Below are 7180 nucleotides of genomic sequence, written 5' to 3' on the forward strand. Positions count from 1 at the left end.
TCATTTCTCTAGCTACTTCTGAGAATTGGCCTTTGCATCAATTGGATATTAAGAATTCTTTTCTTCATGGTGATCTCCATGAAGAGGTATATATGGAGCAACCACCTGGTTTTGTTGCTCAAGGGGAGTATGAAAAAGTATTCCATTTGAAGAAATCCTTATATGGCTTGAAGCATAGTCCCTGAGCTTGGTTTGGTAAATTTAGTGAAGTAGTTCAATAATTTGGGCTGAAAAAGAGCAAATGTGATCATTCTGCCTTCAACAAGCAATCAACAGCTGGATCTATTCTCCTTGTTGTATATGTGGATGACATTGTTATCACAGGGAATGATTATGTAAGAACCTCTTTTCTCAAGTTTTTCTTACATACAAAGTTTCATACAAAAGACCTGGGACAACTGAAATACTTCTTGGGAGTAGAAATAACTAGAAGCAAGAAGGGAATTTTTCTATCTCGGAGAAAGTATATGCTTGACTTACTAGCAGAAACTGGTAGCTGGCTGCCAAGCCTTGTTGTACTCCAATGGTTCCTAATTTGCATCTTATGAATGATGATGACGATCTATTTAATGATCCAGATAGATACAGGAGGTTAGTTGAGAGATTAAACTATATCACTGTGACTCGTCCAGATATTGCTTTTGCAGTGAGTATGGTTAGCCAGTTCATGTCCGCGCCAACAGTTAAACATTGGGAGGCTTTGGAGCAGATCCTATGTTACTTAAAAGGAGCTCCTAGACTTGGCATATTATATAGCAATCACGGTTATTCTCGCATTGATTGTTTTGCAAATGCAGATTGGGCTAGATCCAAGATTGGTAGAAGATCTACTACTGGCTGTTGTGTATTTGTTGGTGGAAACTTGGTATCATGAAGAAGTAAGAAACAAAATGTTGTATCTAGGTCCAGTGCAGAATCCGAGTATAGAGGTATGTCACAATCAACATGTGAGATAATGTGGATACATCACCTTTTAAATGAAATTGGGTTGAAGCATCCTACTCCATCAAAACTCTGGTGTGATAATCAAGTTGCACTCCATATTGCCTCAAATCTAGTGTATCATGAAAAAACCAAACATATTGAAGTTGACTGTCATTTTATTCATGAGAAGATTCAAGAGAACTTGATTTATACTAGCTACGTGAAGACAGGAGAGCAGCTAGCTGATTTGTTTATTAAAGCATTGAATGCCACTCGAGTTGATTACCTCTGTAACAAGCTGGGCATCATCAATATATATGCTCCAGCTTGAGGGGGAGTATTACAGAATGAACCTAGACACTTTACACAATGAACATAGACTGTTTCTTAGTAGTATACATAACCCATATATAGATAGCAGATTTGTTGTAATCTCTTTTATTTCTTTCCTTAGTTAGCACCTGATGTACATGTATATCTATGTATCCCTATATGGAATAATATACCAATTTGATTCTTCCATACCTTGTTAATTATATATAGTATAAAAACAATTTATATATAATATATCCATGACCGTGTATAATCTATGTATAGCGGTTATGAAAAGTAAATAATGAATCGAGTTAGCTATTTGTGTAAAAATCTCATTAATTAATTCATATTTTAAACTCAGTTGGGTTTATGTCGATAAGTAACTGACAAGAACATTTCGTTTGTTATTCATCAAAACTCACATAGCTCAAGATCAACAATTCACAAAACAGAATATGATGATGCCATCATATTACTCTTCTTTATACTAGAGGGATGTAAGTATGTATATTGTGTCCTCATGGACCGCACCTCACTCATTGGTGGATCCCGGATTTTGAGTTCGTGTGTGCTTTACTTTTTTTGACGTAATATTACTACTAATATATCATATAAGTATACAACTATTTAAATATGGAGATAAAAATATTAATGAGAAAACTATAGTACCAATATGAACGACGTCGTAAAAATGTGATACAACAACAACAACGCAGCCTTTCGGAAACAACCTCTCTATTCCTTCGGGGTAGGGGTAAGGTCTGCGTCTGATTCTAATAGACCATCGGCATCCTTCCCTCCAAGAACTTCCCACCTTGCTTTTGGGGTGACTCGAACTCACAACCTCTTGGTTGGAAGTGGAGGTTGCTTACCATCAGAGTAACACAATTTACGGTTCTGGAGGAATCCTTGGTTTTTAAAAGCACATATTCTTTTCTTTCTTTGCTATGGTGAATTAGATAAAGTAACAAAAGAAAAGTAAAAAAAAAAAAAACAAAGGTAAAACAAAGTTAGAACCAAAAGAATAAAAGTAGTAGTATTTGCTAAACAAAAGTCGCCAGTGAAAACCGAAAGAGTAAAATAGATGACCTAATAATTAATGGAGCAAAAGAAAGTTAGTGCTTGATATTAGAGCCCGTAGACTTTTAGAGCCCTTCATCACCCATCATAAACCAAAGCACCCACCAAGCCTTTTGTTATCTGGGTGTTTGCTATTGTGTTATATTTTTTAAAATTCTCTATATAATTATACGTGTTCGGGGTCGAGGTTAATGGGTGCTCGAGCACCCAATTTTTATATGTAGATCCGCCCCTGACCTCACTACATTCCAAAATATAAAAACAACAGAAAATCTTATTAGACAGCTTGTGTCGAAAACTATAATGACATATTTCTATATGCAAGACGACGTAAATACTAGAACCAAAGCAGCAAAGGAAGAAAGTACAGTGGTTGACAACGAAATTCAATTGCAAGATTCTTCTTTTAAGAAAAGGTTTGACGCCATGAGATCACTCTTGACAATGTTGATAAGGAGTAGCGATTAAGTATAGGTCATTCTTTCTAGCACAAGCTGCTCCAGCTGCCTCAGTCAAGTCTAGTTCACTTGGATTGATTTCAGTTGGGAGTTTTCAGTCAAAATGATACAACAATTGAGCTAGTGGAAAATAAACATTTGCTAAACCAAATGATATTCCGGGGCAAATTCTCCTTCCGCTACCGAACGGAAGATATTCAAAATTATTACCAGTATAATCCATAGAGTTATTTTCAAATCTCTCAGGTTTAAAGCTTTCTACATCATCCCAATATTTTGGAACTCTTCCCATTGCCCAAACATTAACCACGACTTTTGTTTTCAATGGAATAGTGTAGCCATTTAAGTCTGTTTCTTCTCTACATTCTCTTGGAAGCAAAAGTGGTAGTGGAGGATGGAGTCTGAAAGTTTCTTTAATGACAATCTTTAGGTATTTGAACTCCTCGACATCAATTTCACCAAAAGTTTCTTTCCCTCTCAAGATTTTTCTTACCTTTGCTTGAGCTTTGGCAAATACACTTGGATTCTTCATCATTTCGACCATGGCCCAATTAATTGTTGTTGATGAAGTTTCTGTTCCCGCAGCAAACATGTCCTTCATTTTCGAGCAAGTTACCATATTCATTTCTCTTACAAACTTCTTGACAAATTTCTACTGAAATATTCAAATAACATATATGTACTACGTTTGTACTACTACCTTTATTCTACACCGAAAGGAACTTTTAAATTTTCTATGCCAAAACCCAAAATATTTTTTATCATGTTATTTTGCTACTTGTTTCGTTATCCTAGTGCCAAGTTGTGGTGATTGAAATAACATTTGTTGTAATTTTCAAATGTGTAAATTTTATGATGAAAGTAAGATAGTTGTCCTATTTGAAAGCTAACTAAAGTGACTCTTTAAGTACAAAAATTAATTATGCAATTTGAGAACGTTAGTGTTGAAGATAAATCGTAATACTTCATCAATTTCAGTTGTGGTAATAAATATGTCATGAAATACCTGTGGCTATGATATCATGTTATTAAAGGTAAAATAAGAAGTTTAAAGTTAAATTATTTCTTATATAGGAATACGTCATTCTTTATAGAATAGAATAAAAATAAGTATCATATAAAGTAGAACAGAAGGAATACTAACAATGAAGGTAGAAATATGTAGTATATAGTACTTACAAAGATAATAGCTTTGATGTTGTCGTTAGTGATTGGAAATTGAAGACCTCCTTCCTTCATAAGTCTTAGCAGTACATCAACTATACCTTCACCTCCTGATTCACAATTGGTCTTTGCAACCTTCTTGTGCTCAGTGATGATATTATCAAGAATCTCATCTAGTTCATTGTGTGCATCCATCACTTTAGCCTTCATTCCAGTAAGCACATGAAGAAACTTCAATGAAGGGAAAATATAAGCCACATCAAACCCTTCCATTAAGTTTGACACTTTTTTGACTAATCGTGCAAATTCATCTTGCTCCTTGTATTCTTGTCCAAAGGCTGATCTACATGTCATAGAGCTTGTGAATAGAGCAAACCTTTTTGTTACATTAACCGGCTTACCAGGAGATGATCGAAAAAATTCAATCATACGATGAACTTCATCTTGTCTAATTGAGTTGAATGACTTGACGTTTGGCACTGAGCAATTCCAAGAGACAAATTTTACGCATTTGTCTCCAGTAATTGCCATAAGGAGAAAAGACAATGTCCGTCCCATTATAACATACAATCTTGGCAGCTACAAGTAAAGGCCTAGATGCAAAAGCGAGGTCATGAGTTTTTAGTACTTCTTTTGCCATCTCAGGAGAAGTAATAACAACTAGAGAAACTTCGCCTAGTTGAAGGTGCATAATTGGTCCATATTTTTTGGCTAAATCTCTAAGGACATGATGTGGCAGTCCACCTTGCAAATGAAGCATGCTTCCAATAATAGGTAATTTCCATGGACCTGGAGGCAATCTTTTTGTTTGGCTATTGGAATTCTTCAATTTCTTAAATAAAAAGAGGAATGACACAAAAAGGAAAAGGGAAAAGAAGTTGAAGAACTGCATTTTGGGAGGGAAAGGGGGGATTATTTGGCTTGATAGGTTCTGCAAACTGTTGTTGCAAATATATGCTCTTTTATAGGCATTTCGTTTAGGCAAGAAATAGGATTTCTCTAAAAAAAAAAAAAAAAAAAAATGAGATATGCATTTTTCAGCAACTTTTTTTTGTCAATGAAAAGTACGTCACTTGTCTCATTGAACACATTACAAACATGTGGAGCCAAATATGAAATTTATTTTTGGGAAAAAGGTAAACTCTGTTCTTAGTAATTTTTGTGAGTGAAGCTCTTAGTAAGCAATGAAGCATTACAAACAACACTGTCAATAGTTACAAAGGGTTTTTTTTAGCAACTATTGACTTTTCTGCATATACAAAAATATCGCGCGGATAATTTTCTTTTCAAACGAATAAAAGGCAAAAATACGTAAATAAGCATATATAATTCCAAAGGTGAAGTGGTCCATCAGTATTTATTCAAGGTTCAAGCTCCATCGTGCCTTTTTGAAATTTGCGTTAATAGAAGAAAGAAATATACATTCAAATGCGGCTGCTGGAAAAATAAGGCTAATGATATGAAATTAGTACACTCAGAAAGTGAAAACATGGATATTGTGCCTTTAACTCTCTATCTATACAAGATGTGAGTTAGGCATACCTAACTTGTTTCTCCTTATCAGCCTCCAAATTAAGTTTACAAGTCTTTCTATTGTTTTGCTTCAAGTGCCAAAGACTTTTCTCTATGCACTTATCTCTAGCTACATTTATTCGTAGTTTGTAAACGACTAGGTATACACAGTAAATGTTACAAAAAAAAAAAAAGGATTAGAAGAATACACAGTAAATGTGCTTATTCTCCCTTTTTACCGGTCTTTGGTTATATTTATGTTAACCAAAAGGTTATATCGCATTTGTGTAATGACCCAAAAGGTCATCTTATAGTTTAGAACTTGATTCTAGGTTCCGAGATCTTTAAAATCTCATTTTATTCCTCCTTGATTTGTGTGCGCAGTCCGGGCGAGTTTCCGGAAAGCTTTTATGTTGAAAGTTGATGAAAATAATAATTTTTGCCTTTAATTTTTATATAGTAACGGTTTATTTTCTATATTTTTGTATAGTGGTAGTCTATTTAGTATATTTTTTGTATAGTGACAGTCTATTGTATATAAATCATATAATGACCGTCCTATTTGTATAATTTTGTATAGTGATAGACTATTTTGTATAGTGACAGTCTCTTATATATAAATTGTATAGTGACAGTCTATTTAATATGCTTTTTGTATAGTGACGGTCTATTTTGTATAGTGACAGTCTATTTAGTATATTTTTTGTATAATGACAGTCTATTTTGTATATATTTTATATAGTGACAGTCTATTGTATATAAATTATACGGTGGCAGTCTATTTTGTATATTTTTATACGGTGATAGTATATTTTATATACTAACAGTCCATTATATATAAATTGTATAGTGACAGTCTATTAATTATATTTTTTGTATAGTGACATTTTATTTTGTATATATTTTTTATAGTGAAGACTATGCATGATATAAATAATTAAAATTTTAAAAAGAAAAACACTCCAAAAATAATACTAAAATTTTAATTATTTATCTCACTTACAGTATGGGCACATAATGAACTCATATAGGAAAGGACAAAAAGTAACATTTATCACAAAAGTTTTAATTTTATATTCTTCACAAGTATGTATAAAATATTAATATCTAAATAGCATAGAAGCCTAAAAAGAATAAAATAATGAATGATTCCCTTTGAATAAATTAAAAGCTATCTTAGAAGCCATCTCCCATTGTGTTTATGTGATAGTTGGGTTTGTCAATTTCAGTGGCTAACCGTTAAAATTAGTTTTGAGCTATAAAATGTATATTGTAATTTATAGCCACCGATTATCATTAGTTTTTTCTGAATGGCTAGAAATGATAATAGTGAATTTTGAGGATTCATTAAGTGAGATCGCTGAGAGAGAAGGTCTACCTTCTCACTACTCTCTTCTTCAACATTCCATAGCAACAATAGACAATTTCCCACCCTCCACTCATCAATCTTCCCAAATCCCTCCTAAACCTCCGGATATCCTTCACAGAAATAAAGGTATTAATCCACCTACATCAACACCATGTAAGGAATCTCAACATGCTGATGAAGGAAATAATTCTTCCACGACTACACTAGCCAAAATACCTCACCACCCCAACTCATCATATAAAGAGATTCTCCTTTTGGACTCTATCAATATTCACGTTTCTCAACCGCCTCTAGAACCAATTACTACTCAAGACACCCTTATGCAACTACACAGCCTAATTCAAGATTTGCCTAGCCA

The 7180-nt window shown here is 33.6% G+C and overlaps 1 pseudogene; it reads right to left on the reverse strand.

The window, feature by feature from the left end:
* Positions 1–2573: 2573 nt before the first annotated feature.
* Positions 2574–4930, reverse strand: LOC107812479 (premnaspirodiene oxygenase-like; annotated as a pseudogene).
* Between the last annotated feature and the right edge of the window lie 2250 nt (positions 4931–7180).

This window comes from Nicotiana tabacum, chromosome 22 (genome assembly GCF_000715075.1).
Source record: "Nicotiana tabacum cultivar K326 chromosome 22, ASM71507v2, whole genome shotgun sequence".
Lineage (NCBI taxonomy): Eukaryota > Viridiplantae > Streptophyta > Magnoliopsida > Solanales > Solanaceae > Nicotiana > Nicotiana tabacum.